At 36.1% G+C, this 14,004-nt stretch overlaps 1 protein-coding gene across 5 annotated transcripts in view; it reads right to left on the bottom strand.

Moving 5' to 3' along the window:
• Positions 1-14,004, bottom strand: part of sl (small wing phospholipase C gamma 1) — a 467,203-nt gene that overhangs the window by 354,513 nt on the left and 98,686 nt on the right. The gene's annotated exons all lie outside the window — the stretch shown is intronic.

Raw genomic sequence — 14,004 nt, 5'->3', positions numbered from 1 at the left:
AAAAAATCAAAAAGTGTCCAATATGAAGACAAATATGTTTATGAAAACAATAGGAACTACAAAAATCGGAAAGGAGAATCAGTGATGTAGTGTATAATTAATTTCATTATATTCATACGAACTCTAATATAATCAGTTTTAACCATTTTTTTTTTACCAAGATTCTTGAAGTAAGATACTATATACTAATTAATTGAAATTTTATTCTGCATATGCTATATATATATATATATATATATATATATATAGATACTTAAAGTGCCGACAAAAAAACTGTGGGGGTAGAGCTCTCCGAAAAAAACGGTCAATTTATTAAAAAAAAGGATCACTCGCATCCGATAGACATGGATTATGAAAAAAAAGCTATGTTTCGCAAAACTTTATTGGAAAATGTAAAAGGTAATCCTTTTAATATGAATCAAGCTTACAATTTAGCAGCCGAAATGTAAGTTGTTTTCGCTGCAGTTATATATGAGAAATTTCTTGTGTTTTTAATTATTTCATTTATTCGAAAACTTTAAATATGAATTATATATAGGGGACCAGATGGTGCTGAGCTATTAAATTATTCGCGTTGTAGACGAAACATGAATAATTGGAGGAAATGCTGCAAGATCCCACAAGTGAAAAATAGGAAACGATTGGAAGAAATTATAAACAATAAAAAATACGATGATTATTTTAAATATAACATACATGGAAAAGAGCAGAAATGACAAATTTTTATAAATGAAAATTATAACGATTTTCAAATTATTTTACTGGATAAAAACTTATTAAATATTATGGAAAAATCAAAAACTATCTTCTTTGATGGCACTTTTAAAACCGTCCCTAAGTTTGCTGATGCACAGCAATTATTGATTGTAATGGGATCCTTGAAAATAAAAGTAATTTCTTTAAATATGAATTAAATTTTACATACATGTATTATTTATATGAAAAAAATATAAACTAAGATTGATGCTTTCTTCGAATATTTACAGATTATTCCATTTATTTGGGTGCTTGTGTCATCGAGGCTTGAAATGTTATATTTTCATTTAATAAGTTTTATGAAGCAAATTATTGCGCCTCGATTAAATCCTGCTACTATCGTAACAGATTTTGAAAAAGGTCTTCAAACTGCGATTAAAGCACAGTTTCCACTTGCACGATTACAGGGATGTTATTTTCACTACGTGCATGTAAGTAAAACAATTAAATTGTTAGCAGTGTTTAAAATTACAGAGTACACGTATTTAATACAATTTAATATATGAATTTTATTTACAGAATTTATTAAAACGAGTTAAAAAGTTAAAAATTTTAAGTAATAATAATAAGAATGCATTAAGGCCCGAAATGATGTGTAAAATTAAATTTTACATAAGAAACATATATAATTTACCTTATCTGCCAGAATCAAGAGACACGGTAGTGTCTCGACGGCAAGTACACATATATATAGTCGAGCTCTACCGTGTAACTTATACAGTAAGTTTAGCCGTCTCAATTTTTAAATCGACGTATCTCTGTGAATTATGCATTGTCACAATTTAACCGTAGCACATCTGAATAAGGTTTTCAAAGAGATTTCGAATGAGATCTCGGACATTAAAAACGGTTCACGCAATCCAGAGATCTTGTACTCGGTTGTCTATATACATACCGAAATATAACGATTCTTCTTTTTCTCCTTCAATCCTCGGCGGATGTCTTCGCCCTGAAGTTAGTCGCTTTGACGTCATTTTTCTACTACTGCGCTGCCAACCAATTTTTGCTCTCTTTAATGATAATAAGGTTGTATTTAGTATTGTCTCGCTCGAAATTTGATCTGACGTATTGTCAACTGTCTGTGTATCTAATTAACCTGATGCAGTAAGTCTAGTTTGTGGTTAAAAGTGTTAATTTAGCAAATCCACAAAAACTTCCAATTAATTAGAATAAGAGGAACCAATAATTAGATAAGTATAACATTCTATTTTACAATATAGAATGCAATAAGCTTTGTGGTACTTTGTGAAGTTTCTTTTTCAGATTAAATGAAAATAAAATAGCCCCTTTTTCATTGCGGAGGATAGAACTGACTGGATAACCTGAGATTTATATTCATAACTTTGCTAATGAAAAGTTTACGTTAAATATTAATGTGCATCAATCAGTATCAGGATTATATTAATAGGTAGAAATTGTTAAGGTATTTGAAAATCATATATGCTATACTTTAAGGCATTAAAATCAATAACAAAATGCATGTTTCAATTTTTCTTTATTTTAAATTGATATGGATACCAAATGTCCAAAAGATTATATCCTACATTTGAACAATTTTCCTGGAGACAATAAAACTTTCTTATTACTATATACGATTAGAGAAAAGTAGATGAATATTTGCTTAACGTTTTATTTAATATTCAATGATAATATAAAAGAATATTTAAACCAAATATTTACCTCTACGCCTCACTAATTAAAGTAAAAAGAAATTATTATCGTCTCAAAAATATTGTATAAATTTGGTATATGTTCTTTCAGAAAAATAGTATGAATATGTTATTATTAAATAATAATCTAGCATTCTTGATTTTATAAAATAAATAGTAGAGTCTATATTCTCATGAAAAGAAGTCTTTTGCAAAAGAACTGTAGTCTATTAATAAGCACAGTTAACTCTACGTATAATTTTCAAAAGATGATAAATATATATAATAGTGTCAGCAATATCGCATAAGCCAAGAAAATTAAATAGTACAGATAGTAAAATATTTAAGATTAAAAAATATAAACTGTAGAAATAGCTGTACATCTATTACCAAAATTAAATTAAATGGTTGCGAAATTAATAGGATAATTGCAAATATCACATACTGTACACCAGCTTAAACACATCTAACCATCAAGTTGGATAAAAAGTAATAAAAATGGCTTTTGCATTATGTATGGTGTATAAGGTAACAATAAAAGCATCTTTGAGTTGACTTTAAAAAATTTTAACGAATAATATGTAATAAGTTCAACAGATTTCAGAAAATATATTAAATAAAATATTTAATAACTAGCAAAAATCTACTAGATATTATGCTATAAATTTCTATGGACATAATACGTAGTGTACTTCTTTCATTTCTTATCTAGCTTGTGCAATTATTAAATTCTGTATTGAAGTATACCAAATTTAAAACGACAATAAATTACTCTAATTTCTGTATGAAATCTGGTAGAATGCAAATTTTATGCGTAAGACCAGACCCTGCAAAAATGTCAAAAAGTAACTAAACTTTCATCACTATTATGAACATTTAAAGCCTTAAGGTCCATTTTCCCTTCAAAATATATAAAAAAAATTACTAAATTCACATCATGATGTGAATATAGGGCCTGTATTTTAATTTATTTTCAAAATGCATTAAATTTGTATTAATTAGCATTTTATAAGAAAAACTTGCAGGTTATTTTGGGCATAAAATCTTGGAAATATAATTCAAATATAGTCAATGAATATTATGAGGGAACTCTCCAAAAGTGTAATTATGATACAAATTCATCATTGCATTATTTTGTATTTTATTTAAAAGATTATTAAGTTAATGTCTGAATTAAAATTTTACATTTTGCAACAATATGGACATTGGAAAATGTTTCTTTAGCTTGTATTAATTAAAACAATTATTTACTTTTATTTTCTACATTCTTACAAATGTTATAAGATCCCACAAAAAGCAAGCTTCGCTTGTAAAAAAAGGCGGCAAGTACATTAATCGTCTAGCATGAATAATATAATAAAATAAAATATTCGAATTAAAAAAATAAGTGAAATCCAAATGTTAGGTAAGTATATATTTTTACAGCAGCAAATGTTAAAATTTCTAGCAAATAATAGTAATACAACAAAGTTACTTGCCGGGCCAATAAAGTTCATACCTAAGTGGCTACCTTACAACACAAACGTTACTTCTCACAATTTCAAAATGTGGCTATTTAATGCCATTGCATACAATGGGCCTGTCAAGTAACTTTGTTGTATTACTATTATTTTTTAGAAATTTTAACTTTCGCTACAGTAAAAATATATACTTGCCTAACATTTGGATTTCACTCATTTTTTTAATTCGAATATTTTATTTTATTATATTATTCATGCTAGACGATTAATGTACTTGCCGCCTTTTTTTACAAGCGAAGCTTGTTTTTTGTGGGTACATTATTAAAGATATATTTAATGACGTGATAGACGAAATAAGAGAAGATGAGCATTTGTTTGCAAAATTAAGGCCATTTATAAAATATTTTCAGTCATTTTGGTTACGCAGGTCAAATGTTGAAAATATTAGTATTTATAAGTCAAAGCACCCTACTAATAACCCGCAGGAAAGATATCACCGACATTTAAATGAAATAATAGGTGCACATCCTGAAACGACCACATTTATATGTATAAGAAAATATATAATAACGCGTGGATATTTGATCGAATTACATCAAATTGTATTTTTATACAGATATTCTATATTAAATTGAATTTCTCTTGCAGCTAAGTGAATAGAAATAATAAAAATTTATTCGTTAAAGTGCAGACAATTAATGAAAGGAACATACGTTTCATATACAGAAAATAGAGAAACAATAGAATTTAAACAATGGATAAAACAGGAATGGGAATCGTTTAACGATTTAGAAAATTGCAATGAAGAAAATAAAAAGAAAAAGCTCAAACAATTTTTAAACCTAACAGTTTTCAATAATAAAAATTTCATAAAGGAAATTCAAGAATTATATACAAAATCAAGTAAGCAAAAGATATTGATCGATTATATTATTATATGACTTTATTCGTTTAAAATTATATTTAATTTTAAATTAATAATGTTTCTTTAAGCAATACACTATTGCGAAATAAATTTTAATTTACAGTCTTATTATTAGAATTTCAGTTGAAACTTATCAATAAAAGATGCATAGCAGCCATAAAAGGCAGAGGAAAATGTTTAATTTATCTGAGATATGTAAAATAATTTAAATAAATTTTTAATATACAGCTAATGAGTATATTAATTTTATTACACTATTTTTATTCGAATATATAATAGTGGAATAAAACTTAAATTTGTTACGTTGAACATATTTTACATACTATACATAGTAATATAAGCTTTATTGGTAGCTTTACCACTATTATGTCTTACAATTATTTCAACTTTAAATTTTTGTTTAAAATTTTAATCTGCCAACTGTTATTATGGTAGGTTTCCATTTTCAAGTTCTTTACTATGTAGAATCAATCAGAATTCATTCACTGGAAATAAAATAGTTAATTTATAATTATTGTAACACAAAAGTTGTTTGAAGATTACAAAAGTTATTTCAATTGATGTTACCTGTAAAAAAGTGCATGCTGAGGTTGATATTAAATGGAATAATAAATATGTATTCTGTGTTAACAATATATATATATATATATATACAGGGTGTAACGAAACGACCGCCTTTTCTCGTAACTGGAGGTTCGGGGTGACCATCCAAATGCACGTGTAAAATTTTGTTCGAATCGTTCAAGGGGTTTAAAAGTTATTTCCATTTAAAACTCACCCTTTTTCTTTCCTTTTCGAACGACTTTAACTGTGCATAATAAAGTGGAGAAAGTGAAAAAACAATTGACGAACACCCCACTAGAATGTAAAAATTATCGATCTCGCGCGATAATACATTTGCTATTTATTTAATTAATTTGGCTATTAGATTAATTTTAAAAATAGCAAAATCCTTTTCATTACAATTCCAAATCAATTCAATACAAGTATCATTGACTGAATTGATGGAAAGAGGGAGAAGATAGAATGAAAAGGAAAGTATCAAAAGCTAAGATGTCACGCGACTGCACTGATAATTTAATAGGAAACACATCAAGGCATTTTCTTTCTACAAACGAAGGTAAAAAGAATGATTTAAAATCAATTCATTGATGACAGAAAAAATTAAACTTACCCATTTAACGTTCTCCAAGTTCCTTTACACCGAAGTTTTTGAAAAAGCTTCAAACTGGCTTCTCAATGATTTCCAGAATGTACACTATCATTGATTTTGCATTTAAGAACTCGCGAATTTAATCAAATTAGGTGTTAACCTACGTTTCTTCAAAACACCGGTTAATTTGACACTTTTTGAACTGTTTGAAGTAGGCTGAAAAGAGAGACACAGAGAGATAGAATAATCAATAATTCGTTTCGACCACTCTTAATCACCCTACTTCAAACAGTTCAAAAGTGTCAAATTCACCAGTGTTTTGAAGAAACGTAGGTTAATACCTAATTTGTTTAAATTCACAAGTGTTTAAATGCAAAATCAGTGATAGTGTGCTTTCTGGAAATCATCGAGGAGCCAGTTTGAAGCTTTTTCAAAAACTTCGATTTAAAGGAACTTGCAGAACATTTAATGGGTGAGTTTAGTTTTCTCCTTCATCAATGTATTGATTTTGAATCATTCCCTTTAGCTTCGTTAGTAGAAAGAGAATGCCCTCATGCATTGTCTATTAAGTTATCATTGCGCTCGCGCGATATCTTAGCTTTTGATACTTTCCTTTACATTGCGTCAACTCGCTCTTTCCATCAAATCAGTCAATGATGCTTGTACTGAATTGAATTGAAATTGTAACGTAAAGGATTTTGTTATTTTTAAAATTAATCTAATAGCCAGATTAAAGAAATAAATAGCAAAAGTATTAACGCACGCGATCGATAATTTTTACATTCTAGCTGGGTGCTCATCAATTGTTTTTCACTTTCTCCACTTTCCATTATGCAGTTAAAGTCGTTCGAAAAGGACTGAAAAAGGGTGATTTTTAAATAGAAATAACTTTTAAACCTCTTGAACGATTCGAACGAAATTTTACACGTACACTCAGTTTGTCACCCCGAACCTCCAGTTACGAGAAAAGGCGGTCGTTTCGTTACACCCTGTATACTGATCTGCACATTTTGGCCGGTTTTGCACGCCCGTATTAATACGTTTGTGCGCGTTAAGGGGTTAAATTAAGTAATAACATTTTATGGCTCATCACATTGCGCAATGCTAACTGGGAAGCCTGTGAAGGTATGATTTTATGAGTGTCTCGTACGCAGACCTTAATGTAACAATTTCTGTCTTCTTTAAAATTTGTACAAGTTAAAAAACTGACGATTTACCTTTGTCAGCTCAACATTATAAAATGTACATAACAGCATCAAACGTGCTGCCAGCTTTTAAACTCTCTCTTTTAAAACCTACAATATATAGCAATTGCATCTAGTCTAAACGCTTTTTACTTTTCCAACAACATTTATACGATTGAGGTAGGTTATACACAATAGACAACTATTTCCTTAAGTATAGTCAATTTTATCCTCTTAAACTATCATTGCTCCTCGCAGTTAACCTGTAATATATAATAATATACTTTTACAAAGTAATTTGTACTTTCGATATTTTTTTTATTGAGTAAAGATATTTATCTAATAATCCTTCAAATCAGCCTCATTGCTGTAATAATAATATCTGTATAAATCAACTTTCTTTCAAAGATAAATAAAATCATGTCATTTTCTGTCAAACTCCAGTTAATAATTTTTGTCAAGACACTGTACCTTCATACTTCCACTCACAGTAATTCAAATTTTTCGAGTAGGGTTGCCTACATTGATATCTCTAGGAGTATATAATTGCATAGAAGGGAACACGCATGTGCAAAAATTTTTAAGGCATTTTTCCTACTACCGCGTCAGCCCGAGCCCAGTGATGGAAACTTGTGGGAATTTCGGTATTCCTAACATGACTCCTCGAGGGAACCAACATAGTCTGTCCCGATCGTGTGAGCCGTCGGCTGCCGTCGCCAGTGCTTTAAGCGCAGGCGCGTGTAAAGTTATCATCGGCTGAGTTCGGTGGGTTTCGGTGCATGTCGGATGTGCAAGCGTGATGCACATAGTTCTTATTGAACCTCTCTGTCTTTCGTTACTCTCCTAGATCTTCTCCTTTGGTTAACATCGTTCAGCTTCGGCCAACTTCAGTATACGTCGGGTACGAGAGAGAGAGAGAGCGCGCGACATAGTTTTCTCGGATTTCTCTCTTCCTCTCGATCTCACTTTCGTTTAACCGATGAGTCCAGTAAAATTCCTTCTCGTCCGTCGCCTTCAATCCTCCGTCTTTCAAACCCCAGATTCGAGTTCGATTTCATCCAAGAACTTTTTTTTTATTGTAGAATGTTTATATTTTACCATGAACATATTAATTTAAAAAATATATAAAAATGGGGTTTCAATATATCATAGTTACGCTCAAAATATCTTTATTGAGTCTTACACTTTAAATGTTCTTATCAAAAAATTTAATTTTTATTTTATTATTAATTCAGATAAGTTATTAATGACTACTACAAATATTTCAAAATTATAAAAAAAAAGAGTTGAACAGGTCTCGAACCTGGGTTCACAGGTTCCAAAAGCTAAAACCTCACCACATGTGCTATAATATATTTAAGAATATGAATGATAAACTTATATAAAAACTTTGTAGCTACAAATCCACGCGTACTCCCTTTTGTTACATTAGTATATCTCTTTCGATATATTAATACTTTGTACTATGAAATTAAACCAAATATTATGTTTAATTGTGACCCTAGAATCGTTAATATATTTTCTACAAAATTTGTCGTTTTTACATGTAATTAATTTATTGAGACATATAAAATATTAATTCGTTTTATTTAATTAATAACTGTATGAAAAAAAAACTTGACTTCCGTTTCCGGTGTTTGGATGAGTGAATAGAGTGAGTGAGTGAAAGATTGAGGATGTGAAAGAGGAAAGGTTAGTGAGAGAAGTGGGGAATAGGGGTAGAAGGGAAAGAAGAGGAAAGGGAGGACGAGCGGAAGGGACATAAGGGAAAGGGAGGGAAGGGAGAATAGGGCAAAAAAGGGAGAAAGAAAGTGAGGCGAAAATTTGGAGGTTAGGAAGGAAGGCGCGAAAGTGACGGAGTGAGATAGGAAGGAGAAGGAGGAAAAGAGAGAGCAGGGACACCTGGTGGGAAGTAAAGGAAAGAGGGAGAGGTCGGTAAGGAAGGAAGGAATAGGAAAGAAAGGAAAAGGAAGGAAAAGGAGATAAATCGGGGAAGGATGAAGGGAGGAAAGAGGAAAAAAGAGAAGAGGAGGGAAAGGAGAGAGAGGGGGGAAGAATGAACATAGGGAGGTTGATAAAGGACAGAGGGGTAGGAGAGAGGAGGAGGACGGAGAGCATGGGAAGCTTGGAAGAATTCCTGAGCGGGAAGAGAAAGGAAAGGGAGGAAGAGGAGGAGAAAGGAAAGGGGGGCGGATGGGCATTTAAGAAGAGCGCCAGGGTGGCAAGATCGCCGGAGAAGGGAGAAGAAGGGGGGATAGAGAGGGTGATGAAGGCGCTGGAGGGGATAAATAAGAAGATAGATGGGATCGAGGAGGGAAAGAAGGAGATTTTAAAGAAAATAGAGGAAGTAAGAGAAGAAATGGAGAAGGATAGGAGGGAGTGGAGGGGGGAGATAGAAGGGAAGAGTGGAGGCGCTGGAGAAAAGAGAGAGGGAGAGGAAGGAGCAGGAGGGAGGGACAGGGAAGGAGAGCAAAGGACAGGGGGAAAAAGCGATGGAGGAGAGGATAAAGAGGATGGAATGGAAGAAAGGGAGGAGAGGGAGAGGAAAAGGAATAACATAATAGTTTGGGGGATGGAAAAGGAAGAGGGGGATGAAGAAAGAATAAGGGAGGAAGTGGGCAAGATAATGGAGGTGATAGGGGTGAAGGGAGGAGTGAAGGAGGTAAGGGTGTTGAGACGGATGAAGGGAGAAGGGAGAAAAGGAGTGGAGGTGAGGTTGGAGAGCAGAGAAGTAAAAAGGAGGGTGATGGAGGGGAAAAGTAAATTGAGAGGAAGGAAGGAAAAAATAGAGGACGATTTAACGTGGGAGGAAAGGAGGATAATGGGAAGGATGAAGGAGATAGCCGAGGGGAAAAGAAGGAAAGGAGAAAGGGTAAGGGTGGGGTATGTGAAATTGTGGGTGAATAATGAGGAGTGGAGATGGAATGAGTGGAAAGGAGGATTATGGAGCAAGGAAGAAAAGGGATGGGAGGAGGAAGAGGTAGGAGAAGGGAGAAATTTTAGGATAAGGGAAGGGAGAAGGAATGGGAAAGGATAGAGGCGAGAGGGGATGAAGGGAGGGAGGCGGGGAAAAGGGAGGATGGGAGAAAGGAGGAAAGGAAGGGAAAGGGAGAAGAGGGAGGCAGGAAAGAGGGGAGTGGAAGAGAAAGAGAAAGAGGGAAGGATAGAAGGGAGAGGAGAGGTGGAATAGAAATAGCTTTCTGGAACGTGGCAGGAGTGAGCAATAAAGACGAGGACTTTTGGCAGAGGATAGGGAGGTGGGACGTGGTGTGCCTGGTGGAAACGTGGCTAGAAGAAAAAGGATGGAATGCATTGAGGGGGAAGTTACCAAGGGGATTCGAATGGTGGGTACAGTGGGCGGGAAGGCAGGAAAGAAAGGGGAGGGCAAAAAGGGGGATAGTGATGGGAGTGAAGGAAGGAATTAAGGGAAAGAGGAAAGGAGAGGAGGGGGAGGAGGAGGGGATCATGGAGATAGAGGTGAAGATAGGGAATGAGGAGTGGAGGATAATAGGGGTGTACGTCGGGAAGGGGATGAGGAACATAGAGGACGGACTGAGGAGGGTGGTGGAAAGAGAGCAGGGAAAGAAGTGTTTGATAGGAGGAGACTGGACTGCAAGGATCGGGGAGATGAGGGAGGAGGAAGGGGAGGAGGGAAGAACGGATACAGGGAGAAGGTCGAAGGATAAGGTAGTGAACGCAGAGGGGAGGAGAATGATGGACTTAGTGGGAGAGATGGGGCTAGAGGTTTTTAATGGGGCAGTGAATGGGGACAAGGAAGGGGAATACACGTATATAGGGCATATGGGAAGGTCTGTAATTGATTATGTGGTAGGAGACAGGGAGACATGGGAGGAGATAAGAGAGATGGAGGTAAAGGTGAGGGTAGAGTCGGATCACTTGCCAATAGTAGTGAAATTGAGCAAGGAGAAGAGGAAGGGTGGGAAGAGGGAGAAGATGGGGGGAGTAAGGAGGGGATGGGACAAGGATCAGTTGGAGAGATATAAAGAGAGAGCGGAGGAGATAGAGTGGGAGGAGGTGGAAGATGTAAATGAAAGGTGGGAAAAGCTGCAGGAGAAAGTAAGAAAGGTGATGGAGGAAATGAAGAAGGAAAGGACTGAAGGGGAGGGAAGGAGGAGGGGATGGTGGGATGAGGAATGCAGAGCAGGGAAGAGAGAACTGAGGAGGAAGTTGAGGGGATGGTTAAGAGGAACAGGAGGGAAGGAGGAATATGGGAGAGAGAAGAGAAAGTACAGGGAGAAGTGTGGAGAAAAGAAAGAGAAATGGAGTGAGGAATGGTACAGAGAGATGGACATGGCGAGAACAGAGAAAGAAGTGTGGGAGATTATAAGGAGGAGCAGAAGGAGAGGAATTAACAGAGCAGAGGAAATAGAAATGAAAGTGTGGGATGAATATTTTAAGGAACAGTTAGGGGGGAGAAGAGGGGAAAAGGGGGAGAAAGGGGAGGGAGTGAGAGGCGAGAGGAAGAAGGAGAGGGAGGGAGGATTAGAAGAGAAAGAGGTAGAGAAGCAGATAGAGAGGCTAAAGGGAGGGAAGCGGCAGGGGAAAACGAGTTAGGAAACGAAGTATGGAAATGGGGAGGGAAAAGGGTGAGAAAAGAAGCGTGGAGAGTGTGTGATGAGGTATGGGGAGGAGGGGGATGACCGAAGGGGTGGGAGGTGGGAATTATTGTGCCGATAAGAAAGAAGGGGGAGGGGAAGGAGGTGGAGGATTACAGAGGGGTAATGCTAATGGACACAATGGCGAAGGTGTATGCAGGGGTATTAGGAGAAAGGCTGGAAAAGGAGATAGAGGAGAAGAAAATGGTAGGAGAAGGACAGACAGGTTTCAGGAGAGGGAGGGGGGTGATGGAAAACATATACGTAATGAACTACCTGGTGAATAGCGAAATAGAAGGGGGGAGGGGAGGGATGGTAGGGTGCTTCATAGATATTAAGGCGGCGTTCGATATGGTAGATAGGGAGATATTGTGGGAGGTGCTGGAAAGAAAGGGGGTAAGCAAAGATCTGAGAGGGGCGATAAAGGAGGCGTACAAGGAAACAGCGTGCAGGGTGAGGAGAGTAAAGGAGTTGGGGGAAAAATTTTGGACGGGAAGAGGATTAAGGCAAGGATGCCCGATGAGCGCGAAGCTATTTATATTATATATAGCAGAGTTAGAGGAAAAATTAGAGGAGAGGGGGAAAGGAGGAATTAAGTTGGGAGCAGGGAGAATTTTCTCGATGGCGTACGCGGACGATATAGTGGTATTAGCAAAAGACATGGGGGGGGATGAAGATGATGATGAAGGTGGTAGAGGAGTTTTTAGACGGGAGAGGATTGGAACTGAATGTGCAAAAAACTAAGATAGTGAGATTTGGCAAGAGAGTAGCAGGAGAGACAAGATGCAGATGGAAGGAAGGGTGGATAGAAGAGGTAAAAGAGGTAAAATATCTGGGATATAGAATGAAGAGAAACGGAAGGCAGGACGGGCAAGTGGGAGAAAGGGTGAGGAAAGCAAGGGCAGTGATGAAGGAGGTATGGGGATTAGGGAAGAGAGTGTGCAGAAACAACGTGGAAAGAAGGTTATGGATGTTTGAGAGGATGGTATGGCCAGTGATGGGGTATGGAGCGGAGATATGGGGGTGGGTAGAGAGAGGAAGGATGGAGGCGATGGAGGAAAGATTTGTAAAGTGGGTGCTGGGGGTGGAATGGGTCACACCGGGATACGCAGTAAGGGAGGAGGTGAAGATGGGAAAATTGAGAGGAAGGGCGGGAAAGAGGGCATGGGATTACGAGGAAAGGTTGAGAGAAGGGAAAGGAAACAAGTGGGCAAGAGAGTGTCTGAAGGAGATAGAAGGAAGGGAAAGGAGAGGGGAGAGGGGGTCGAGATGGGAGGAAGAGAGGAGAAGTTTCATAGAAGAATGCGGAGAGAAAAGATGTAGGGATGGATGGGAAAGCAAGGAAGAGAGAGAAAGAATATGGGACGAAGTGGAGAAAAAGAGGAAAAAGAGAGAGAGTGAGGAGAGGAGGAGTAGGATAGTATTGTCGAGATATAATAAATGGTATAAGATGGTGATGGAGGAGGAAATTCCGGGGTACTTAAAGGGGGGAAGGAAGGAAGGGGAATGGAAAAGGATAGCTAGATATAGGCTGGGGAACGAAATGAAAGAAGGGCAGTATTGGAGGGAAGAGGAAGAGATGTAGGGTGTGTGGGTGGGAATGGGAGAGCTGGGAACATGTTTTGGAAAGGTGCAGCGGAGGGGGAGGAAGAGAGAAGGTGGGTGTGGAGGAGAGGGTGAAAGGGATTTTGGACGGAGATGGGAAAGGAATAGGATGGATGAGGGAGATGGATGAAAAGAGGAGTGTGTGGATAAGCCGGAAGCGGGGGTCAGCGGAAGGATGTGTGGAGATGAGCGGAATGGATGAATGAATGGTGTGTCTCTCTCTCTATAAGCGGCGTAAGGAAGGATGATTAATAGAATAAGTTAGACTAAGTAGATGTTAAGGAAATATTGTAAGATGGTGTAAGAAAAAGGGCGAACCCCGAAAGGGCGCCGAGGAAAATAAAAAAAAAAAATGAAAAAAAAACTTGTAATTATACTGAGATATTATTTTAAATATTCAAAGCTGTAAATTTGTAAAGTAATAAATATTAACGATTATGATGACTCGTTAAACCATGTAGTGGAACGAAAAATATAATTTTTTGGAAAAAAAAACAAGTTCTAAAAGGAAATAAAAAAATACGTAGGTAAAAAAAGTAAAGTGGCATGCGATACAAAAACAAAATTGGAATGTTATATTTCCCATTGCGTTTTAAATATTATTTGACACTTCAGAATTATTAATTCTGTCAAAAAGGCGGAATGAATTTATTTCA

This window comes from Prorops nasuta, unplaced genomic scaffold (assembly GCF_024137725.1).
Source record: "Prorops nasuta isolate Cenicafe-Biocafe unplaced genomic scaffold, Cenicafe_Pnas_1.2 PNAS00009, whole genome shotgun sequence".
NCBI lineage: Eukaryota > Metazoa > Arthropoda > Insecta > Hymenoptera > Bethylidae > Prorops > Prorops nasuta.
This window is presented reverse-complemented; position numbering and strand designations above follow the sequence as displayed.